Source organism: Lepidochelys olivacea (genome assembly GCF_965140295.1).
Source record: "Lepidochelys olivacea isolate rLepOli2 genome assembly, chromosome: 3".
Taxonomy (NCBI): Eukaryota; Metazoa; Chordata; order Testudines; family Cheloniidae; genus Lepidochelys; species Lepidochelys olivacea.
In genome coordinates, this window is record NC_140413.1 from 64,308,404 (window position 1) to 64,335,341 (window position 26,938).

Here is a 26,938-nt window from a genome sequence, read left to right on the forward strand (position 1 = left end):
CACAATTATGAACAGTAATTTAAGTCATGAGCATACATCTCTATCATTTTAATTACAGATACATTTACCTGAAGAAGGTGTTGGTTTTTTTAAATCAATGTGGAAAATAACCCAGGTGAGAGTATTTTATCAGTGTATTAGAGAAGTACAATATAAGGCTAATATACTGTTCAAATACATTATTTTTATAGCACAGAGATTCTCAAACTTCATTGCACTGTAACCCCCTTCTCAACAAAAATTACTTCATGACCCCAGGAAGGGGGACTGAAGCCTGAGCCCACACGAGCCGCACCATCCCTGGTGGGTGAGGGGGGGGGCCAAAGCCGAAGACTGAGAGCTTCAGCCCTGGGTGTGTGGGCCAAAGCCAAAAGGCTAGGCCCCAGCAAGTCTAATGCCAGTCCTGGTGATCCCATTAAAATGGGATCTGCTGGTAGCATGAAGAGGTATTTAGATTATAAGTTTTTGGAGGCGGGGCCATGTTTTCTGTGTGTCTGTACAGTGCCTGGCACAATTAGGCCCCAATATTCATTGGGTTCTTTGGGTTCTATCACAATACAAATAATAAAAAAATAATTTTTACATATGTGTGTATATTTATATAGAGATTCTTTGTTGTGAACTTTTCACTCTGCACCATTATGTAAAAGATGCAGGAAGTTAATAAAATTCTCTCTCCTTAATTTTAGAATTCACTGTTTTTTTCCAGATTATATCTGATTTAACATGTTTGTATCAACTGTTGCCCCATGCCTGTTCCCTCTTTGTTTAACCCACCTGTTACATCTTGTTTTAAATAAGAATGTGTACTCTCTTCAGGAAAAAGATTGTCTTTTACTACGTCTTTACAGTGCCTAGCACAATGGTGCCCTGATCTGTTTGGGGTCTCCAGGTGCTATTTTAATACAAATAATAATAAATATTAATATTATTAATAACTAATAAGGCTAATAGCCTTCTCTCTTACCAAGGATAGAGGCAGCGGAAAACTAGTATAGGGAACTCTAAAATTGATAGAGTTAGAAAATAAAACACTAAATACATTCACAGCTGTAAGGAAAAGGTGTTTTTTAGTACATTTCCCCACCTCTTCCCCCCCCTTTCTTCTTATCCTTTTACTAAGTACTGTTTTTCATAGTAGAAAGAGTAAATGCGCACACATATTTTTTTCTTTTTAAAAAATTTGTTTAAAAAAAACGAAATTGAGACTATATGCTCCATACTCTAATAGCAATAAGCCATACCAGGATGTGCATCAAGAGATTATTGGTGCAGTTTTCAGATGGATGAATATGCAATACATTAGCATAGATTATTGTTGTATTGGTTCACTTCATATGAGAAACAGTGGCAGTAAGAACAATATTTCAAATCACACGTTGGCCAAAATATTGTGCTTATAATATTTTCTGTCTGCTTGATATCTAATAAAACATGGCTATGCATTAGACATCTTAAAGCCTCTTAATATTTTTTGCTAGAATGCAACACAATTCCTTGTAGTAAATACAGTAGTAGGGCCCTACCAAATTCAGTCATGAAAAACACGTCACGGACCGTGAAATCTGGTCTTCCCCCATGAAATCTAGTCTTTTGTGTGTTTTTACTTGTACAAATTTCAAGAGAAAGATCAGGGTTTCTCAAATTGGGAGTCCTGACCCAAAAGAGAGTTGCAAGGGGGTCACAAGGTTATTTTAAGGGGCTTGTGGCAGGCCACCCTTATTTCTGCTTTGCTGCCTTCAGAGCTGGGAGGACAGAGAGTGGCAGCTGCTGACTGAGGGCCCATCTCTGCAGGCAGCAGCACAGAGGAAAGGGTGGCCATGCCATGCCATGCCATCCTTGCTTCTATGCTGCTGCAGGAGGTGGTTCTGCCTTCAGAGCTGGGCTTCTGGCCAGCAGCCACTACTCTTTCTCTGCCCAGCTCTGAAGGCAACTCGCCTCCTGCAGCAGCGCAGAAGTAAGAATAGTAGTACTGCAACGCCCCCTACAATAACCTTGCAACCCTCCCACAACACCTTTTTGGGTCAGCACCCCTACATTTACACCACCATGAAATTTCAGATATAAATAGCTGAAATAATAAAATTGACGATTTTTAAAATCCTATGACTGTGAAATTGACCAAAATGGACTGTGAATTTGGTAGGGCCCTATACATTAGGTAGGAGATTTGAGAATATTTCTCATCACTCCCCAGTGAGCGCCCACTGACACTTGAACTTATCAAGACTGTTTCCTATTTTATTTGATGAGATTGTTTGCTGGACTAAAGTATGGGGATGCTCATGTTGCTCTCTAAGCTGATCTCAGTTGACAGGAGTGCAGAGAAGCCATAAAGGAATATAAACTCTTTAGGTCCTGTAATATGAGGTATTCCTGTGTAATCTATTACCTAAAAAAAAAGTCACTGCATCACTTGAGTGTGAGTAAAATAAACTGTTCTAAAATTCAAACTTAATAATTGGGGGAGGACTTTTCTTAAGACTACATTTTCCATGTGTATGTGACAGAGTTAAATATTTCAGTTCTTCTACCCACATAGGAAGACAGAGTCTCAATGTTTCATGAGTCAAACTTTTATGTTGCTCCATATGCATATGACTGGTAGGGTATTATTGTCGATTTTATTTTTCCATCTTTTGTTTATCCTACAATACACTAAACTCATATGGGAATACTTCAATAGTGTTCTGTTTTTTAACCAGCAGAACTGCAGAAACCCATCAATTTAAGATCGAAACAAGCTGTCTTGTTTTGGAACAATGAACTAGCTAGAGTAACTAGTGTAAAAATACATCATGTAATCTGACAAGGAAACTGGGTTTACTGTTCATTCAAACAAAATCGAATTCATGGATTAATAGATTTTTAAAGCCATAAGAGACCGTCATCATAATCTAGTTTGACCTCCTGCATAACACAGGCCATAGAATTTCACCCAGTAATTCCTGCATCAAGCCAAATAACTTCTGACTGAGCTAGAGCACATCTTTTAGTAAGACATCCAGTCTTGACTTAACAGCTTCAAGTGATGGCCTGCTGGGTGACACTGGGCCAGACAAGTTTATGCTCTGTGCCTCAGTTTCCCCATCTGTAAAATTGGGATAATGATACTGATCTTTGTAAAGCGCTTTGAGATCTACTGATAAAAATGCTATATAAGAGCTAGGTATTGTTAATTAATTATTAATTATTATTATTTTATTTATTATTATTTCCAGTCTAAATATATCTTACTTGGATATCTTACATGGATTTGGTTGTATTTCATTCTGTTAGATTAAAAGTCCTTTACTATCAGAAATCTCTTCCCATTTAGGTACTACAGGCTTTGATCAGGTCACCTCTCTACCTTCTCTTAGATAAACTTAATAGATTGAACTTCTTTAGTCTTTCACCATAAGGCATGTTTTCCAGACCTCAGATCATTCTTGTAGCTCTTTTCTGAACCTTTGCATTTTTTTCAGTTTCCTTTTTGAAGTGTGGATACCAAAACTGTACATAGTATTCTAGTAATTCCATATACAGAGGTAGTACCACCTTCCTAGTCCTTGATATCACCCTATTTATGCATCCTTTTCAGTGTCATTACATTACAGGATGCAGTCCTCCCCCATCTTATAAGTATGACTTACATTATTCATTTCTAGATATCAAATCTTACATTTGGCTGTGTTATAACACATGTTGTTCAAATGAGCCCACCTTATCAAGCAATTCAGATTGGTAAGCATGACTGACCTCTCTCCACCATTATTTACCACTCCACCAATTTTTGTGTCATCTGGAAATTTTACCTGCAGTTATTTTATATTTTCTTCCAGATAATTAATAGAGATATTGAATAACATTGGATCAAGAACAGATCCTTATGGGACCCCACTAGAAACACCTCCATAAAGTAATAATTCCATGTCTAGAATTATTTTCTGAGATCTATCTGTTAACCAGCTTTTAAATCTATTTAATATTGGCTACACTGGTTTTGTATAATGTTTTTTTTTTAAAATCAGAATGTTTTTATTTATTATTTCCCACTTTATTTCTACAAATATGTTAGCGGTGGACCCAAACTGGGACATTGGTTCCATACTTTTCTGTCTATCCTCAAACTTGAAGGATCAGTCACGGTGTCTCAGACCACAATCCCAAAATCTAAATCCAATCTATGGTTTTAATTCTGAGCTGGATCCAAACTGGGAAGGGGCCTTTTTCCAGATCTGACTTGGATGTTCCCCATAATCATGGAAATCTTGTAAAAACAGCTGATCTCCCATGGTTTACACCATACATAATTCTGAGCCAAACTGTTGAGCAACGTTTGTGAAATTTCATCACTGAACTTGAACCCTAGTTGAGCCTTGACTCCTAACCTAACACTGTCCCAAACTTAATCCTGTTCTGAGTCCTAGCCTAAACTTAATCTTGATTCAGCTCTGAATACTGTTTCCCCTTCAGCCCATTTCTATAATATCTGAAATTGCAGCCACAAAGGCCATAGTTCTGTGAGATAAAGGGATGAAACCTGAAGAATACAATAAAGTAGATCAATATTCTTACTCCACCTCCTCCTACTTCTCTTATGGGGATCAGTCTTGCCTCTCAGAACTAACTCCTAACGATTCTCAGACATCAGTGTAATAATATAATGATTTCTTTCACTTTCAGCTGAAATTACAAATAATACAATGCTCATAAGACATTGTGTCCTAACGTAGATTTTCAAGGAAAGCCCTCAGCTATACTGCACCTGCCAATTTCTGCTCTCATTGGCACTACAGTAATAGAGAGAGGAATTTGCCTCAGGACACACAGTATACAGAAGAATCTAGATAGGTCTCAGCAAACTCCATTAGCTTCCCTCCTTGGGGTGGTGTGGAATTTGTCCTCCATGCAGAAGGAGGATTCAGCCCGCAGCTATCACAGGGGATCCACTGGAGTGCAGAATGATCTGTGAAGAGGCCCGGTGCCTCCGTGGTGCCTCTTGGCTCTTTGTGACCTCTCCTGAAAAGACTTTCCATGCCAGCTGCTGCTCCTGGACCTCCCACCAGCCTTCTAATTGGGTATTTCACAACATCGAAGGAGATCTGCATTATTCTTTTTTGCTAATTACACAACACGGTCCTTTCACTTGAAACGGGTTATACATGTCTATCATTTTAAGATGATAAGTATCCACAGTATATTTTATTGCACTTAATTGCTCTGAGAAATTGCTGGGTCCTCCCTGCAGTTTCTTTCCCAAAGGCCACATGGTTGAGGGGAAGGAAGGCACTTCAAGGGTCCTTGTAATGGTTATAGTTACTTACAGTAGCTTCCTCTGACTGCTAATATGTTCACCAGCTAAAGCCCTTTGGTCTCAAATGTCCTTTAATACATCACACCCGGTGAACTCACAAAAAGTAGGTTTAGTCAGTACTGAAGATCAAATTGAAGTTATGCGTCAAAAACAGACTAGATGTGATTTAGCCATTTTGACTCTCATAACCTGTAATCCCAAATTCATTTGGTATTAGGAAGTTATGGCCCTGTTCCAAAGGACTACATGTGACAGAGATCAGCTATCCATTTCCTCTTGTCTCTGTGTCACAGCTGCCAAAGAACTGTTAAACCAGATCATCCCACTTTACCAGGCATGAGATTATTGCTGGTTTGCGAAATGAAGAACAAAATGAAAATTAACTTGTGCCAGTAGATTTAAAATCCGGTGAATAAAGGCTTGGGGTTTTTATGCATTATTTATACGCACAAGAGATCCAAAATGGATTGTTCAGCAAAAGCCTATTGAAGAATGTTTACTGTGCAGAAGTGACCTTATTGCTATCTCTGCAGCCAGGTTAAAATATGCAAGCATGAAAAAGGGGGCATGTTAGAGAATAAAAGGATATGTTTATTGGAGACCACAAAAGTTAATTGCTTGTTTATACAATGCCTAGTACATTGAGGCCTCAAAGCCTCTAAGCACTGTTACAATATAAATGTTCAGTAATACAAAAACTGAGCTTGCATTTTAAAAACATTGAAAAACTTGCTAAAAAGAGAGGTGTGTGTCTGTAAATCCCTTCAGATTTTGTTCCTCATGCAACCCTAGTAATCACAGGACATATACTTGGCCTTAGTCTCCTGAGATTAAAAAAAGAAATATGACATATATTATACTATGTCACATGATGATGCCATATCAAGCCCGTGGTCCACCAAACTGGCATCCAGCAGTGGCCTAGAAAAAGGGGGGGAAATCCATAATGTATCTAGCCAATTGTGCAGTGCTGTAATTGGGTGGGGAGGTAACATCTTCATAGCATGTAATTGCTGGCAATTTCTTTAGTAAGTTTATTTATTTATTTTACCAAATGTATTGGTTTTTTATTTGAGTATTTTTAGCTAAGGAACTGATTAAGAAAGCCGCTTTATAGACTTTCCCCAACAATCAGAGCAGGAAAGCAAGGATCCAAAGTAGGAAAAGAACATATTCTTCCTTCCCTAGTGCACCATTTTAAATATGGAAACCATTCTCTCCTCAGATTATTCCTTAGTCTTTCCAGAACAGACTTGACTCTTCCTTTTCATCTCTAGACAAACTCCACACGGTTCTTAAGTGTGGTACATAATTCCTCTGTCTCTACTAATCAGGAACACATTGAAGTCCTTAAATGTAGGCCAAGCAAACTAAAGTCACATGGTAGTAGAAATTGCTCACATTTCTTCATGCTTCTCTGATTTTTATTCTTTTGGCTCTTTTCCTGGTATAAGTGGTTTTATCCTTCTATAATAAAACGGGACTTCCTACAGTTCTTCAGCTCAATTTTAATTTAAAAGGTAAAGAGAGCGACCTATTGTTCATCTTACAATTTGTCTCCTCTGCCAGTGAAATGCTGCTCTTTATGCTACATTTGAATACTTTAAATAATGTTAATAATGAATCACAAGGAACCTATAATTTAATGTGTCATTTTACAAACAGACTTTTGCTATGCTTAACTTCACATCAAAAGAATCATTAGCTTATTCATCCTGCTTAACTACACAATTAAGGGACTTGTCTTTATGTATGGGTAAAATTACACAACACTGTCATGGCATGAGGAGTTGATGAAGAAAAGCAGATGGTGGGCCTTTTACTGGAGCTGATGCCCCAATTTACTTTTTTCCTGCTTAATAACTGCCTGGCTTCCCTTCATCCTGCTTCTTTTGGTGTCAGAGATCCCCATGTATGCCAGTATGAAGACTATTTCTTTTGCACCGTCCTATTCGCCACTGCAGGTACAATCACAGTGGTCACCATTAAAAAATTTATTACAGTATCTGAACCACAACAGACATTTCCTATTCTAATTCTAGGGAGATGTATACCCCACAAATATGTAAGCATTAATGGCAACCATTGTACCAAGAGGGCTCAACTCCCTAAAACAGAGACTCAGGTTTCTGAACATTCTAAGTAGGTGATTTGACATAACTCTTTAATCTATGCTGCCTTCCTTGTTCCTGCCCTCCTCACCCCTGATATAACGAGCAAGCTTCCTTTCATCAGCTGCCACTACTGTACTCACCCTACAGCTAGGGATGGAAGTAGCATCTCTCAGACCTTCCTTCACTCTAAAAATCAACCAGCATGACTGGGGGGAGGAGGAATAGTGATAAAAGTTGCACCAGGCACTGGAGACGCAAACAAACCCACTCAGAAAACAGCTATAAATCCCAAAGCACTATACCGAGTGACATATGTAAAGCACAGAGGGACTATTTCAGCCAGCTCAGGTGAAATCCACATAGTGGTGCCCATGCTTCCCTGGCAAAACCAAATGCATGATTTATTTCACCAACACAATAGTTTCTTTGGGGGCCTTTGAAAACAAAGACTAAGCTAATTAGCCTTTTAAATTCCTACTTTTCATAGACATAGCTTCTTAATTAACTTTTGACACTTCAGCATCAGTAAAAATAGAGGTCCTTTATAAACATCTCTTTCCCCTGTCCTAATATATGCTCTGCCTTCAGCTACGTCCTGCATGTTACAGGATTACCCAAGGTCATACTAAAACAAAAGAGAAGGTCTGCTGGCTAGTGAAAGGCAAACAAAAATCAGAAACTTATATATTCCACACACCATATTGCATTGACCAGTGCTTCCTGTCCCATTGCATTTCTACCACCTTATCTAGAAAGTTAGTGAGTACTGTGGCTTGTTTTCCCCCCAACACCATTGCACTGGTGTAACATCACTAATTTCAAAACCTGTTGTAAAGGAGTGGCAATTAAGACTCCATAATTAAAGCCATTAAATCTCAGTAAGTACTCTTCTGCTAGAGGCTCCTCCTTGCCTCACAGTGGATTCAATTCTGTCAGGGAAACTAACAGTCAGAAGTAAAAATGAGCACTATATACAAAAATAAGCAATTAGTTTTATCCAGCTCTGCCATCTGCAAATGTACCTGCTTGGAGTCTTCAGCACTAGCTGGTCTTTCAAATGACCCCTTGGCTCAGGCAAGTCCAATCACAATGCCATTTCCAGCCTGACCAGCTGTATTTAGGGTGAGTACAAAGCCACCTGGGTATTGGAATGACTGACAGTTCAGTATGTTAAGGAGCACTCTGATGGACGAGATGGCATTGGTGTACTTCAGCCGGTTTTCTACTCTTCTGCCTTCACATCAATGCAGTGTTAGGGGGGTGGGGAGTTGTCATTCATTGTAGTAATCCGGTGCTAGGGCTGAAAAAACTTCCTTTTAACAGAGATAAGATAATACAGGCTAACAGTTCTTTAGCTAAATAGGATTAATTAGCAGAAAGCTGCCTATTAGTTCACTGCTGACCTGTAAAACGTAATGAAGAACGAGGTCATTGGAAATAATAGCTCTATTTAGGAGCTTAGGTCAAACTCTAATCATAGAATACATCATTTAAAGATCACATTGATATAATAATGTCAAGGGGTAAGAAAATACTGTTTATTTCAGAGAGAGATAATCTTTAGGGTTTTCTCTAGACTCAATATTTTGTACTTTCCAGAACAAACAATTGCAACATCTAAGCCTTCAATATCTTTGAGCATTAGCCTTTGACATTCAAACGCATCAAGTTTTCCTATCCTTTCTCCACACCTTTGTTACATAAACTCTTTTTTCCCCTGGCCTCAAGACCTGACAGGCACTAGGAATTATAGGAATCATGCTTCCATTCTCACCAGTGTATTGGAGCCATCACTTCTCTGCATATATCTTGCATGATCAGCTTAACGTTGAATACAGTTCATTTAAGAAAGACCAGAAAAAAGAAAATCAACCAAATCAGATTTTCCACACACATTTCCAAAGCTTCCTGAAAGATTTTCTTTTGCCTCCAGCTACCATTTATTTTTCCACTTGTTTTCCTTTCATTTGTTTTCTACAGCAGGTTTTCTTAAATTGGTACAGCAGGATTTTTGTAGTACTAAAATGTACACATCTGTGTGCGTCTATGCAGGACGTATCATATGGCTCTGCAATGTATCAGATGGATAAAACCATGAAGTGTGTGTATGTAGATATACTTGTAGCTGGAGTACTAGTGACAGCTGCTGGTCAAGTGTTTTCTATTTACAGTTGTACACACAGAGGATGGTGTTGTCCATGTAAGCAGTGCAGAACCATTGTATTTATTTTGCACCTTTGAGCACCTCACCAACATTTTGCCTACAAATCCATTTCTGTTATGGCTACCTCTAAAGTCTGAGCAGCTTAAAGGCAGCCATTTGGAAATGCCACCTCCCCTCCCCAACAAAAAGCAGCCACCACCAACCTGCCAGAGAAGTTATTCCTGCTTTCTCCCACAAGTCTCTGATTTCTTCCCCAAAATTATATCCCAGGGATCGGCAACCTTTGGCACACAGTCCATCAGGGTAAGCCCCCTGGTGGGCCAGGCCGGGCAGGTTTGTTTACCTGCCGCGACCGCAGTTTCAGCCGATCGCAGCTCCCGCTGGTGCCGGTTCACCGCTCCAGGCCAATGGGAGCTGTGGGAAGCAGTGCAGGCCAAGGGATCTGCTGGCTGCTGCTTCCCACAGCCCACATTGGCCTGGAGTGGCAAACAGCAGCCAGTGGAAGCCGCGATCAGCTGACCCTGCAGACGCGGCAGGTAAACAAACTGGCCCAGCCCACCAGGGGGCTTACCCTGGCAGCCTGCGTGCCAAAGGTTGCCGATCCCTGTTGTATCCCATTCTCTGCCTCTTCTCTTTTATAGTTAGGGGAATCAAGATCAAGCAATGCTTCTACTCATCTATCTGTTTCAGTGTAGCACAGGGAATGAGGCCAATTTTCAAATAGGTAGGTCCAAAGTCCTTTATAGGTCAGAAACCCTAAACCACACTCAGAGCTCAACAGGTGACCAGCACAGATTTTGGAGTACTGGTGTCAAAGACTTCCATTGAGATATACCCATTACTAAATAGTTGGGAAATGGTTGTATTTAAGCTGTGAATAGGCATCAGAACCTTTCATGTTGTTTTTATTTCCAGGGTAAATGGTTACTCCTATGTTATCCATTTGGAAATCATAGAATCATAGAATATCAGGGTTGGAAGGGACCTCAGGAGGTCATCTAGTCCAAGCCCCTGCTCAAAGCAGGACCGATCCCTGACTAAATCATCCCAGCCAGGGCTTTGTCAAGCCTGACCTTAAAAACTTCTAGAGAAGGAGATTCCACCACCTCCCTAGGTAACCCATTCTAGTGTTTCACCACCCTCATAGTGAAAAAGTTTTTCCTAATATCCAACCTAAATCTCCCCCACTGCAACTTGAGACCATTACTCCTTGTTCTGTCATCTGCTACCACTGAGAACAGTCTAGAGCCATCCTATTTGGAACCCCCTTTCAGGTAGTTGAAAGCAGCTATCAAATCCCCCCTTATTCTTCTCTTCTGAATACTAAACATCCCCAGTTCCCTCAGCCTCTCCTCATAAGTCATGTGTTCCAGTCCCCTAATCATTTTTGTTGCCCTCCGCTGGACTCTTTCCAATTTTTCCACATCCTTCTTGTAGTATGGGGCCCAAAACTGGACACAGTACTCCAGATGAGGCCTCACCAATGTCGAATAGAGGGGAACGATCACGTCTCTCAATCTGCTGGCAATGCATTTATACATCCCAAAATGCCATTGGCCTTCTTGGCAACAAGGGCACACTGTTGACTCATTTCCAGCTTCTCGTCCACTGTCACCCCTAGGTCCTTTTCTGCAGAACTGCTGCCGAGCCATTCGGTCCCTAGTCTGTAGCAGTGCATTGGATTCTTCCGTCCTAAGTGCAGGACTCTGCACTTGTCCTTGTTGAACCTCATCAGATTTCTTTTGGCCCAATCCTCTAATTTGTCCAGGGCCCTCTGTATCCTATCCCTACCCCCAGCGTATCTACCACTCCTCCCAGTTTAGTGTCATCTGCAAACTTGCTGAGGGTACAATCCACACCATCCTCCAGATCATTTATGAAGATATTGAACAAAACTGGCCCCAGGACCGACCCCTGGGGCACTCCACTTGATACCGGCTGCCAACTAGACATGGAGCCATTGATCACTACCCGTTGAGCCCGACAATCTAGCCAGCTTTCTATCCACCTTATAGTCCATTCATCCAGCCCATACTTCTTTAACTTGCTGGCAAGAATACTGTGGGAGACCGTGTCAAAAGCTTTGCTAAAGTCAAGGAACAACACGTCCACTGCTTTCCCTTCATCCACAGAGCCAGTTATCTCATGCAAAGATTTTCCTCATGGTTTTAATTTTTATTATCCCTTCCATCTTCAAAGCCTTTTTGAAGCAACTGGCCAGATTCCCAACTTTGCTTGCTAAGGAACCCAGAACATATCTCCTATAATGGTCAAGGCGGTCATTCTGTTTTGGTGTAACATACTCCCTCTCTTCAGGAGCTCTGCCCATTATGTCCCTATCTTTGCTAACTGCTGCCATTACACTTTACTGAGATCTATTTTCAAGCCCCAGTCACCTGAAATGATCTCAACTCTCCACTGCAAAAGAGCACAGAGCCAGTCCAACTGTGTTATTAAATATACAGGGCTAGATGCTCAGATGATGTAAGTTTGCACAGTCCCATTGAAATCTGCAGAGCTATGCTGATTTAAACCAGGTAAGGACCTGTCTCTATGTGAATGACACACATCATGAATAATGAGTATAACTTACAAATTGAGACATTCTCCCTTGAACATACCTCTAGAAAACATCATCATCTTTGTTAAGGTTTTAGGGAGAACTAGTTGATCAAAATATATTTGGCAAAAAGGGTTTTAATGAAACTGAAAAATGTTTTTAACTTCTCAAATCCTTGGGACTTCTAACAACATTAATCAAAATAACCACAACTACAGGCAAACAGCCAACATGATGAATAGTTCCTCATAGACAGTTTTCATCTCATGGCTGGTATTGCTTTCATATATCAAAATTGTATGCATGTGTGGTGGGAAGAATGGATATATCTCTAAAACAGAACTCACATTTACTGGTATTCTCATTAGTTCAACATTTCCAAATGGGCAGATGATTCAGCAGCAGAAAAAAAAAATCTAACCTCTATCTGTTTTATAGGGAACTTTATCATGAGCAAAATATACTGTATTGGTAGAAAGGATTATACATGGGAAAATATATTGTTGAGTTTTATTGAATTAATCCACCTTCTAAACTAATAGGGTAGGAACTAGCTTTCTGCACTTTTAAACGGATATCACTGAGTATTATAAAACCTAAAAATACACTTGATTTGGTTCCATAGAGAAGTTATGACCTTCGAGAGTCTACCATTGTTTTGTTATTTCTGTAGCACTCTGAGGGTGAATGGCACTTCACTGGCAAATAACATTTAATTTTTTGTAATCTGTTGCTGCTGTGAGTCAAAACATTTTTTAAAAGCATGATACCATTCACAATAAGTAAACAAATACACCTACGCTCTGACAAGAGATGATGATAAGCACAATTTGAAAGCACAGTTTGTTTACTTTGAGTCTTGCGCTCAGTATTTCTACTGATTTATGAACAGTTGGGTTTGCAAAAATGAATGGCTTACCCTCCCACCCCACCTCCCCCCCAAAAATTACACTCTCTCTCTCTCTCTTTCTCCTGGGAATAGCAACGGACCTGATGAGTGTATTACTACAGATTTGAGGATATAAACCAGCTAAATGCCTGAAACATGTTATCATATGATGAGCTATTCAGTTGCCTATGTGAAATGAACTGGTGGTCTCATCTCAGTGCAGTGACTAGTGGAGAGGAGACCAGATTGCAGGGAAACAACATCACAGTTGTTACCTTGTTGGCAGTATCAGCAGAGAAGCCAAGGATTTAAGTGGCTTGGAAATTGAACTATCCTCTCACCCAGAAGGTGGTCCCCCTAGAGCAAGATTCATAGGGAAGCTGTGAGGGATGTCCCTGAAGTACTGCAGCATGGCAAGCCCTGGCTCTTTAAGAGCATGCATGGCCCAGCACTCCAGTTTTTGGTCTCCACGCCTTTAAGGCAAAGGCAAATCTGTCACTTGTTGGTAGCCCCACCCTACATCCTCCACAGAGGGATCGGTTGCCTAGCCTCACATAATTCATTGGAGAGAAGTGGTGGAGGAAGAGTAGAAAGATTAAAATCCCAGAATCCTTAGTCTTAAAGGGGCCAAGACCCAGAAGCAGGAGAGCTGAGCTGCACCTATCCTTTAAGGGCCTGTTCTCCTTGTTTCTTGTGCTCTAATCTGCGGCCAGAAAGAGGTCTTCAGTTTCCCGTGTCCTCCAGCTGCCAACTTTCACAAGCAAACATGTATTTAAAATAAAATTATGAGGGAGTCCTTAGCAAGGAGCCAGTGTAGTCAGTTCCTATACCAATCCTTCTGCAGCTCCAAGGTAAGAGACTTGCCAGAGCAGGTGGATACATGGCTGGGGCACCGCTGGACTCCAGCAACCACCAGCTGGAGGATGTTCCATTGGGGCTTTAGCCAGCTGGGCATAGTAATAGAAACCTCAGGGCTACTCTAAATTATGCCAGAGCCAAGCCAGCTCCTCGCCAACTCCAGGATCAGGGAGTTAGAAACAACTGAGGATTGAAGCCTTAGGGCCAGATTTTCAAAGATATTTAGGCACCTAAAGATAAAGATAGGTTTCGAGGGATTTTTAAATGTGCCTAAGTGAGTTTGAAGGCAACTAACTCCCATTGATTTCAACTGAAATCAATGAGAGTTCGGGCCTAACTGGTTAAGGCACATTTGGAAAGCCCACTAGGCAGCTAAATCCCTTTGGAAATCTATCCCTTGGATACACAAAGTCTCAGTTTTCAGGGCTGGATTGTGCTTTTAAGGCTGTGGCCCGCAAGGTGTGTGTGCAGAAGTAGGCTATTCAAGCAGGAGCTGGCAACCAGTATCATCCTTTAGGATGGTACAGCCTGGTACCCTCTCTTTGGTCTGCCAACTCTGCTGGCTCGTGCAAAACAGAGCCGGTCCCACCTCCTCCTCTTAGGTTATTTGTCCCTCAGGGTGCGTAGAAGAAGCAGTCACTGCATTCCCCTGAGTGCAGAAATTGCACTTGTCCCTTTGCCCAGCACAGTGTATACAGAGTGCAAGGGGAGAATGCTCCCCTGTACCTCCTCCTAGCATCTAGAAACAAGCCAACAGGAAATAAATATGTCACATCCTGAAGACTATGGGCAGGAAGAGATTATGGCTAAATTGGACCTCCTGAAGACGGAAACTTTTTAGGGTGGTTTGACTTCATACACAGTCACATACTGCAATTAAAGGGAATGCCCTTGTCCCTGTTTCAGAGTAACAGCCGTGTTAGTCTGTATTCGCAAAAAGAAAAGGAGGACTTGTGGCACCTTAGAGACTAACCAATTTATTTGAGCATAAGCCCACGAAAGCTTAAGGTGCCACAAGTACTCCTTTTCTTGTCCCTGTTGTTTCCACTGCAGCTCTCCCTCTCTCCTGGCTTTATTATTAATTATTATTATTATTATTACACAGGAGGCATTACGTTTGTGGGTTTGGTTGGCATTGGGTATTTTTCCATTTTGTTCTTCCCCCACTTTAACCTGTTCATCTCTTTGTCCTTGATTATTTATTGAACTCAGAAGCCGGGAACTAGCACTGTTTTCAAAGGTTATGGTACTTTGTGTGCTAAAGTAAAATCTTTTCAAACTTTGAACATCTGTCTACAAACATTGGAGGGCAGGGGAGGGGAAGGGAGTGTTAGCGTAACACAGGTTGTGTTCTAAACCTAGCTGTGCTCTTCTCTGGTCCTGAAGATCTTCATTTGATTTGATATGTTGGAGCTTCACCTCTTCAAAGACCTGATCCTGCATGGAAGTGCTCAGCACTGTGGAGAATCGGCTCCAAATTAGGGATGGATTGGGAGTCCTGCCATTGACATGAGTACAACGCAAAGTGTATTTCATACTTCACCATTGTGCACTTGGACTGGGAAAACTATTTCTCTCCATCCAGGTTAGCTTTGAAATTATCTGGGCCATATGCTACAGGTAAGTTACATGTTGGTAAACAGAAACTTTTAGAATAAAGCATCCAAACTGCTCTACTTTTCACACAAAAATAATTTTTAAAGCAACCCTTGTAATATTTGAAATTTAATGGAAGTTAGATAAAATCCCAGTATCAACTAGTTTAAAGTAAGGTCCAGATGTAAAGCAGAAGTCTACTCCCATCATTCCTTTAGAAACGGAACCTGCTTCCTAGTTATCCCATTGCCAGGCACCAAATGTTAAGTTGAATATCTTCCTCCATGAATGTTGCAAATAAAAATATGTTTCAAAACATGACTTTTTAAAACAGCTGTGTAACAAGCCATGCTGGGTGCTCACTGCTGTACTGGAGGCTCATATATCAACATGAATATTACCTTGTATCTCAGAAACTATTCTGGAAAACTAATTTGTAGAGATGAGCAAACCACATGAATCCTAGCAAAACTGCACATCTAACATTCAATAATCTTTTTTTTTTTATTTGCTTGGGTTTTTAGAAGTACAAAGTGCAAAGAAATCATCTGGCATGAGGTATTAAACCCAAGGGAAAACTGAAGGACAGATCTGCTGTGTGCAGAAGCAACCGGAAGGTTTAATTCCTAGGTATTTGACTAAGAATAGTTGATTTAACCTCCAGGCCCTTTCATGGAGGCACTCCATATTCTGCTTCAGCAAAAAGATAGCAAATATTGGATGACTCTATTGAAAACATTTATTTTAGTGTAAGTCTTTCTTTTGAGTACAAATAAGTCATATGCCTCAGCCCCTGCCTCTCTCTCCTCCACACACACAGTTTGCAACTGTTGTAATATACAGGTGCTTTTCCAGTGCTGCAATTTAAGAGATTATTTCCCCAAAACCCAAGATATAATATGGCAAGTACATATATAGAATATTCTGTATTTGTATCTGTTCCTTGATATTTATGGACCTGATCCAAAATCCATCAATGGGAGACTTTCTGTTTACTTCAGTGGGCTTCATATCAGGCCCTATCTATCTTTGTCTTTTTTAGTGTTGCCCCTTTCCCTCTGCGCTGCCAGTGTTGAATTCAAAGAGGAGGCCAGCTTGAAAACTGATGACTGTATATGGCCTGAAAATTACACATTAATGGTTCAGAATAAGTAACAGCTTGCTTTTTGTTTTTGTTTTTCTCCCAGTACTTATCTTGCTCCGTTTACTTGGATTAATTACTAGCTTGCTGGTGTTGCCCTATACTGGTCCGTTATGGTCATGAACAGAATTATTCTGATGCATTGGAAATCATCAGTTAATGGCTTTTTGAACTAAAACACATCTCTCAATGCGCTCTGAAAAGGCTTATTGCTACTGATAAGTACAACCAGGTTTGGGCTATGTTGAATCAGTAATGGGGAAGAAGGTATAGGGATTTTTCTGACCATATTTGTTCACTCCCTTGCTCTTCTATGACTTTCTTAGTAATTCTTCTATACTTTGTGTTCTGTCATACTGGTGAGGTCCACCCACTCTATCTACTATCTGTACTTTGAGGCCAGACAAATGTTAGCATTAGTGAGTGATGTATTTTTTTCCCCCATGCATGCCATAAATAGTATGAAGACATACCTGTGTTCTTGGAACTGAACTTGTGTACTTGATGCTGCCATTTTGTAAGGGAAAAAATGAAAAAGAATCAGAACACAGAAAAGCAAATGGCCATTTCAATCTAATAGGTTTCAGAGTAGCAGCCATGTTAGTATGTATCCGCAAAAAGAACAGGAGTACTTGTGGCACCTTAGAGACTAACAAATTTATGAGACCATAAGTGGGCTACACTTACTTCATCGGATGCATAGAATGGAACATATAGTAAGAAGATATATATATACATACAGATAAGTTGGAAGTTGCCATACAAACTATGAGAGGCTAATTAGTTAAGATGAGCTATTATCAGCAGGAGAAAAGAACTTTTGTAGTGATAATCAGGATGGCCCATTTAGACAGTTGACAAGAAGGTGTGAGGATACTTAACTTTAGGGAAATAGATTCAATATGTGTAATGACCCAGCCACTCCCAGTCTCTATTCAAACCCAAGTTAATGGTATCTGGTTTGCATATTAATTCAAGCTCAGCAGTTTCTCATTGGAATCTGTTTTTGAAGCTTTTCAGTTGCAAAATTGCCACCTTTAAATCTTCTACTGAGTGGCCAGAGAGGTTGAAGTGTTCTCCTACCGGTTTTTGAATGTTATGATTCCTGATGTCAGATTTGTGTCCATTTATTCTTTTGCGTAGAGACTGTCCGGTTTGGCCAATATACACAGCAGAGGGGCATTGCTGGCACATGATGGCATATATCACATTGGTAGATGTGCAAGTGAACGAGCCCCTGATGGCGTGGCTAATGTGATTAGGTCCTATGATGGTGTCACTTGAATAAATATGTGGACAGAGTTGGCATCGGGCAATCTAGTAATTACCCTAACAATGTGAATGTGCATCTCTGGCTTTTTTTTTTCTCTGAACCAAGTCAGCCTTGGAAACAGCATCATCTCAACTGGAGTTTTTAGGTCAGTCTTTTAAAATAAATATCCCTTCACTTTCTGCACTAGAATAGACTAACCTGACTGTCAGTGTAGTGCACTCAGTCCTCAGGAGAATGGAGAGATTCTTGTTGCGTAAGTTATCCCTGACTCAGCTGGCTGACTCAGGAACAGCATGCTGAGTTGTGGAAAGTCAACTCCAGCTAACCCGTAGTGGAGGAGGGGTCACTTTAGCACAGAGCCTTTGAGATGTCATCTACAGGACAGCACTCGTGGCTGTGGGCACCAGATCTCCTGGTAAACTCATCTGGATTTTACCATCACAGTATCTTAATCTCCACATGCTATAGGGCAGAGCCAGCTATAGCCCTTTTTGGGGGGGTGGGGAGAGAAGCAAACCGTTATCCCCTTCCCGCCCTGAGCCAGTGAGATCTTTGTACACCCCATCAAAGTAAAGACTACTCTGTCCTTGGCCACTCTGCTGAAACTTGGCAACAAGGGTAGCAATTGGCTCCACATGAGATGATGATTTTAGGAATGATGGACATCTGTCCTCTATCAGTAAGAGGGAGGAGCCTTGCTTTTTGTTGCAGTCTTCTGAACACTTTCTCTGCAGGCAGAGTAGAGAAATGTAGATTGGATTTTTCCCAAAAATCTTAAATTTCAAAATAAATTTTACAAAAAAACCCACACTTCTTTTAGAGCTTTCTGCAAAGTTCTTAAAGTTTCACAAAATCCCACTCTCCCATCTTCTTTCCCTAACAATGAATGTCTCTCCCCTTTCCACTGGATAACAATACAATGACAGACAGGTTTGTTCAGTAGAAGCCCTTTTTCTGAGCAAAAATGTAAACTCAAGCAGTTTTCACCACGAGAAAAAGGATTTGCTCCATTTCCAGTTCATTCCATTTATTAAAGCTGATGAGTCACAGCCAGCAATTTCATAATTCATGTCAGTACTGTAGGCATTTGTTGCAGTGCAAACAGCTTTTTTTCTTATTTTCTGGAAGGATTTTTTTCCCCCTGTCTGGAAATTGGTCACACAGATCTCCATGGGCTTTTTTTGTTCACATGGATAAAGGACATATGTCAGAATCCTTTACAGTCACCACAAGATTCCTTTTCATTATGCTAAGGCCTTTCATTTGATGTTGTTTTTAAAAAGTTTACTGTGTCTTGACATCCTGCCTCACTACACCATACTGCATCCTTCTATTTTCTCTAATTTGCATATGGTGTGAGGGAAACTATATGTCTACAATCTGGAAGAGGTAACACATAAATCAGACTAGATGGCAAACAGAGACAGCCATAATGAAGGTTGTTGAATCATCTGTCTGCATTACACTGTTGTCTAAAAAGGAGCTTTGAAGCAGAAGTCAAATGGGTTTAGATTTTAACCAAAAATGATTAAATAATTTAAGAACTTTTCAATAGAAATGGAGCTTTTGGGTCAGCTATTGAAATTGCAACGTCTCTAACACAATGCCCAGCCAGATGTACCACATCACCACGTTTTCTTGATTTTTCTTGTTTAAAAAAATTTAAGTTTACATTTTAGAACAGCAGTTGCCTTTCGGGTAATGCATTTCTGGGCAATAGTGCACACTTCAGATGACCAAAGCCTTGTTTTATAATATGTCTAAGCTAAACTAAAATCATTCAAATGTGTTGTCTGTTGTGTATTTGCTTAATGTTGTGGATGATGCCTCAATTGATCAATCAATAACCAGGCAGTGAGCCTGCAGTGAGTTGGGCTTGGTCCCCAGAGCTTATAACTCTGTCAAACATCTCTTAGACACACACACACACAATACTGACCTGGGTAGTCAGTAATCCATTCCATGATTGCAGAATCCAGGCCAGGATTTAGGCAAACTTCTCATTCATGAAGCTCTGTGGAGAAGGCTACTGTTCTCAGACCTGATGAAATTCACTCCTGTGAAGAAGGCCAAGATGCTACACAGAGGGTGTGTATGTTCAGCAGCTTCGATAAAGACTCCCACTGCAACCGAGTCCTCTTTCTTCACCACTACAAGGGACACAGTCTCTGCTTTAAAGGATATTTATTTTGTTTTTGAAAAAAATCTTCTAAAGCAGTTGAGCCCAGTTTCTAAAACAGAGCTGTTCTAAAATGATTGAATGACATATTGAGACGGGTCTAAGCCACAAAGCTGGGATCAAGACCCAATTCTCCCCAAAGCTCTGGGGTTCTTTGACCCAGGATTTTGGGGTGGACCTCCCCTATTAAGAAACTGATTCAATGCAAAACGTTTAGACTATGAATCCACACAATTGCTACTTTAAGAGAATGATTAGGTTGCATGGTTAAGCAGTTAAAGTTACCTGTACTGCCTTAACTTTGCCTCTTTCCACTACTGTGTGGTCTTGAATTATATGGTTGCAATTGTTTCTCAAGTAATACAGTATCAGTCCATTTCTTCCCCTGCAACTTTATCTTCCGATTCAGTCCTTTGGCCACTTTACTGAAACTGCCCACCAGGTTGCCAATTAATGTCAACAGCAGTGATAGTTTTGTTGCCTTTCTAGTTACAACTACTCTGAAATCAAGCCCCACCCCCAGGCCACCAACCAGCCATCTGATAGTAAAAACATGCAGTCATTAAGGCTCTGGACTTGAATTGAAAAGCTGTGTAAAACTTTGCCAGTAGCCTGTACCATCCATTCTCTCTCTTTGTTTTCTTATAGTGTACGAGCTTCCCATGAAATTGGAGCCAGCATAGAAATTTGGGAAAGATTGGAGGTTAAGTCCCTCCAGAGTTTAGGAGGGCAAATGTTTGCCATTCTGGAGACAGATTATTTAACCCTGGTGGGTTCTGGAAGCTGACTGGATATTCATTAAAGAATTTGGTAAAATATGAGTTAAGCCTCATTCACTTGTGAGGAAGGTAAATATTTCTATCCCCAGATTACAGTGGAGGGAACTAAAGCACAGAAAAATCAAGGGCTAGATTTTTAAAAGGTATTTAAATGCCTAAAGAGATAGGCACCTAACAATATTTTCAAAAGCACACAGGTGCCTAACTCACATTGAGTGCAATGGAAAATCTTATGCACCTGTCTGTATTTTAAGACATTTAAATACTTTTAAAGATATGTCCGTAAGTCTGTAGCACCCCGTCATGTGCCCTAACCACAGAACTGCCCCTCCTCCTTCACTTCCTCCAGTATTCTTTCACTGTACATCACAAAACCAATACATGTACTGGCCTTGCCGAAGCAGAGTGAGGACAGATTACAGAATTGAAAGATAGATAGTGCCACATCCCAGATGCTGGGGTAGGATTTTTTAGGAGCAGCATTCTTGGTAAATGTTTGGTACCAGTTTACTTTTACCCAGTAAAATCAGATACCCACTAGATACCCACTACCCACTAGATCAGGTAGCTCCTGTTACATTTCTTTACAGGAAAGGAAAAATATTAAGGCTACATATATTTGCACAGCAGAAACTTATTAAACAACCATCTATCTAAAAACATTAATATTTGCCTTTTTGTATAATTACTCTAGTACTAAACTGTTTTGAAAAAAAATTATTGGCACAAGAATAAGTGGCTGTACTTGCAACACAGATAATAACAACCCTGTTCTTCAAATCAGAGAAACTCCCATATTTTGCTTTTTAATATTATTGCATGACCACCAAATAAGGAAGCATTCATGCTTTGACAATGTTATGATTCACTCTTTATTCGCTTTCACTAGACCTAACAATCTATCCTATACAGAATAATTCTTTCTTTTCTTTATGCAACATTTTATGCTGATGTTTGGGGGAAAATCCACGTTTTCTTTCTTCGCCTTGTAATTGAATTTTAAAATATTGAAATAAATACTATACATTTATAAATAAATACTGAGACTTTGCTCTGGGTGCTAAATGTATAGCTGTAGCCACAGTATGACCAGAATTTCAGAGGCAAAAAGTAGGACACCTACTTTTGCTTGGTTGGATTCCAAGATTGACACTACACTAGAGCATGAACAAAGCCAAGTAATATGGAAAGGGTAAAAAAACACTGTAGGTTTAGGCATTTCTTTGCTCCAAGAATAGCCTGTTTAGTCTAGTGACGCAGAGTAAATTGAAAAGTTAAACAAAACCAGAGTCATTCCCAGATCTACATCTAACTAATTAGCAATGTCCTTCAACCCTTATTCCTGTGACGAAGCCACATTCACTTGAGTGGTCCCATTAACTTCAAAGGGAGTCCTAAAATCCCATTGATAGGGCCCTACCAAATTTAAGGTACATTTTGGTAAATTTCACGGTGATAGCATTTAAAAAATCTTAAATTTCACAGTGTTGTAACCGTGGGGGTCCCAACCCCAAAAGTTGGTCACTGGGGCAGTCGCAAGGCTATTGTAGGGGAGTGGCAATATTGTCACCCTTACTTCTGTACACCGTTCAGAGCTGGGTGGCCGGAGGGTGGCAGCTGCTGGCCAAGAACCCAGCTCTGAAAGCAGTGCTGATGCCAGCAGTAGAAGAGAAGTAAGGGTGGCAATACCATACCATGCCACCCTTGCTTCTGCACTGCTGACGGTGGCGGTGCTGCCTTCTGGGCTAGCCTGGCCAGCAGCCACCGCTTTTCAGCCGCCCAGCTCTGCAGGCAGCACAGAACTAAGGGTGGCCATACCGCCACCCCCCTACCCCCCAATTACATGGGGGAAACCAGACTTCACAGTCTGTGATGTCTTTTTCAAGGCTGTGGATTTGGTAGCGCCCAACCCATTGATGTCAATTGGCTTTAGAACACGCCATAAAGGTTTACAGGATTGGGACCCAAATCATTAATATTAGGCTCATTTTACATGTCAGGAACACAGAGAGATTAAGCAGCTTGCTTGCAAGACCTCTAATGGAGTAGATAACAACAGTCTTTGTGATGGAGACATGGTTTTACTCCTGCTTCTCTCACACATCTTATCCACTATATATTATGAAATAAGAGTAATGTGTTTGAATTGATTCAAGCCTTACTTAGCAAATGCTGTGCTAACTCAGCGATGCTCATTGATTTTGGTTCATAGGGGATCATAATCCTATATTGTATTTAGGATTTGGACAAACCCAGAAGTTCAGGCATAAATCCCAATTTTCATCTGAGTCCTCAGGTTTACCTAGAAACAAGGTTAAGATTTAGTCAAAAGGCTGATGAATTTTTCAGCAAACCTGGGCTACATTTTGAATGTGCAACAAAATCATGAGATTTCTGCATGGTTTCAGAAGGACAGTCACACATTGGCACAATATTTAACATACAACAAACATAACTGAGGTAAAATAAACCTTCCTTTTAATAAATTACAGCAGCGATACTGTCCAGCAACTTCATAGAAGCCATATCCTCCTTGTTTTCGACTAAATGAACAGGTTAGCTTGGAAGTCTGCAGAATTTATTTAAATGATGTATTTTCTTCTCTCCTGCATTTTTCAAAGCACTGCCCATGTGACTCGCATTAATGTTAGTCCGAGTTGTCTGGCATAGCAGTTTGAAAGTTCCCCTTTGCCTTTGTGTTTTCTCTCCTCCAGCTTGTTTGACTTGTTGTCCTATTGTTTTCCTCTCAATATCCCAACTGATTTTAATTAAGAGTTTTTAGACTCCCATGACTGCCAAGTTTAACAAACAAAACAAGACTAAAAGCTAATTTCCTCAACAGGCACATTCCCCTCACAATAACCAACTTTCAGGACAATCCATTGTAAAAGCACTACAATAACAATAGTGTTTGAAACGGAAATCTTGACACTTGGTATTTTTCTGTGTATCATTACTATAATTTATACATCTATTTACTATTAATTTTAGTCTTAACTCTTATTTCTACAATGGTCAGACAACTTCCATACAAATGAAAGGCAACTATCAGCTATTTATTTGTGGTTTAGTCTTAAAATCCTTTTTCAGTTAACACTCCCTTCTGACATCAGTGAGAGTTTTGCTGAGCAAGGCCTACATGGCTGAGTGCCATGGTCTAATGTAAGTACACCGCTATTTACTCCTTGAAGGCAAATTATGGTCATTATATGTAAAACTACAATTTACATGGCAATATACTCTGAATTGTTGTATGTGGTAATAAATAGGACTACCTCAAAATCTGTTGATCATAGAATATATTTAAATCCATAGCAGACAGCTTAAGTTAAAATGTGATATTCTTGAGTGAAAGGGGTTTTAAGGATTAAACCTATTATGCTGTACTAGAGAAATTATAGAACAGTGGGGTAAATTGTATATGGGGGAGAAAGACCTAATATCACTATAGGACCTAATATCACTATAGGACCTGTGATGCTCCCAAGAGGCAGCATTTGAAAGCAACAACTCTTAAGGTTCAGAAGTTCAGTTTGGATCAGTACCCTGAAGTTCAGATGCTTCGTGTGTATGCAAAATTGGGCTGGCAATCTTGTGACATTCCAGATACCTCCTGCTTCCACAAAAGTTAGAAAATACCACACAATCAGCTTTTTGGTAACATGCAGCACGGCCACCTTCACTATCCTTAAGAGAGTAGTGCAGCTCATAATAGGGAAAGGACAGGTTACATATCTAAAAATTATTTTCTTTGCAGGAGTGACTGACATTGCATAGTTGGGGACAGGGAATCAAGATAATTGGATAAAAATATTCAGTCTTATTAAAATCTGACTTTCAGGAAAGGAACAACCCATTTTGACTCTGGTTTGCTTTCTTTGTTTTGGAACGGCTATGCAATTAAAATATGCAAATTAGGTGCAGTCCCTGGGATTCCTGGCAAGTGGGTAATCATTTCAATGAAGTTTGCCCTTTATGCCACCCACATTATAAATGTTCAGTTTGCAGCCAAAGGTTATTTGAGAAGGCTTGGTAAATCTAGAAAAGTTAGTCTGAGAAATCCACGTAGTGGCTTAGCAGTACCATGCTTTCAGGCTCTCTGTGAGGTTCCTGAATCGGCCCCTGTTTATGGGGAACTTTTGTCAGGTGACACATAGTCTGAGAATTGATCGCATGCAGCAGCTCATTTGTCAGCAGTAGGATAAAACTTGTTTTATTATTTGTTTGCCATTGATAAATAATGAATACTGAGAGTGTAAGGCAACAACACTTCTCTGGAATAGCACAATACAAACTGGGTCATGCTGAAGGGCATCCTGCAGCTCCAGGATATGTTGATCCATTTCAGTGTTCTCTCTCTTAGAAGTGTTAAGCTGGCTATTGGCAGACCAGCCAAATACAGAAAGTGTGCCTGCCACAGAAACGGGCTAGAGAAAATATGACAGGTATCTGAAAATCACTGACGGCCTCTTCTCATGTGCATTTCCAGAGCAGCTCTGGAGAGATCCTGGGGTATGAAAGCACAAAGCAGGAGCTTCTTTCTATTTTGGCATCATGTAATTTTGTCTGGTTTCACTTTCCACTTCCCAGTTTGCTTGTGGGCATGCCAAAAGAATCAGTGTGGTCACTGACAGAGTGCTCATTCAGTACACTCACTGGTCTATGCAAATACATGATTGGCGCTTGGATATTGTGATTTGCTTATGCTCTCTTTCAGCCCATTGAGCTCTGCTCTCATATTGTCACAACTGTTCATTAGACACAAGCTAGTACCACTACTTATATCAATAACCAGAATCCTAGTAGCTTTTCAGGACTCAGTGTAAGGTCTTCTTAATTAGATCAGTTAATCCCTGACATTTTATCTTCCCTTTCTGAACAACACTTCCTTTCTTAGTTTCTCTTTTCCTTGGCCTTTTTGACCAGCTGGTTACTTGACCCAATTTTGTTTAAATATTGATTTTAATGGTTTACATTGACCAGCACCCTAGCGGCCTATGATGTGGATTATATAACATTAAAAAAGTTTTACGAGCATGATAAGGAACCTTTGATTTCTGAGCATCAAACAAGTGCATCTTGCTGTGTCTGTGCTAAGGGTTTTCCAGACAATTTATAGATAAAGAGATTAAGATATATTCACAATGTGTTCCTATAGGAGATTCATTTTAATGAAGTGGTTCTCAAACTTTTGTACTGGTGACCCCTTTCACACAGCAAGCCTCTGAATGTGACCCCCCCCATAAATTAAAAACATTCTTTTTTATATTTAACACTATTATAAATGCTATAGGTGAAGTGGGGGTTGGGGTGGAAACTGAAACCTTATGACCCCCAGTTAGAGAACCCCTGTTTTTATGGGAATTACCCTGTGAAAGGCAGAATATTCCCTATGCAATTTACATGGTGATACTGCCATGAATTATTTTTTCCCTGTATAACTTTGTAACCGGACGCATGCCCCATCATTCAGTGGGGAAAGTAGAAAATATGGGTATAAAAGACACTGGAGCATTCCAGTGCTTTCTAACACTTTACTAGAGAGAATGAACTTACAGTACCCAGCCAGACAGTCTCTGGGAAGTTATGCAGCTACCACAGGGTCTCCAGAGGAGCCCTGATTGTAGTGTCTAATTTTATTTACTCATTGCAGATGGGTAGAACAGCCCAGCTAGGATAGAAAGAAAGATCAGAAAGAGGCTGGCAGTTTTGGTGAGAAAGACATGCTTAGAGAGCAGGTACCAGTTTGTTCAGAATCTACAGGACTATAAAAGCCAGCTAGATGCAGATTAAAGACATGAGGTGATGGCAGTTGAGAAGGAGTTTTTGCACTCAAGGCCCGTAAGTGCCAAGAACCTAACGACAAAGGACTCACTTCCTGGGAGCCTGCTGCAGGTTGCCTAGTTTAGTACTTACATGTTAAATATTTGAGGGCTTTTCCCATTTCTGTGTATTTGTTACATTGTTTTGTCTTGGTGCAACAATAAACCAGCAAAGTTTGTGAAATGATTGGCTGAACTCCCAAGACACGCATCATTAACACACACTGGTGACTGAATGTTCTCCTACTAGGAAGAAGTATCCTG

At 40.3% G+C, this 26,938-nt stretch overlaps 1 long non-coding RNA gene across 2 annotated transcripts in view; it reads left to right on the top strand.

Annotated features, from left to right (window-relative positions):
- Positions 1-15,241: 15,241 nt before the first annotated feature.
- The window catches only part of LOC311517695, a 66,498-nt gene continuing 54,801 nt past the window's right edge, over positions 15,242-26,938 (top strand). For both annotated transcript variants that reach the window (XR_014710760.1, XR_014710761.1), the window contains exon 1: positions 15,242-15,504. This is a non-coding gene — a long non-coding RNA (uncharacterized lncRNA). The remainder of the gene's footprint in view (positions 15,505-26,938) is intronic.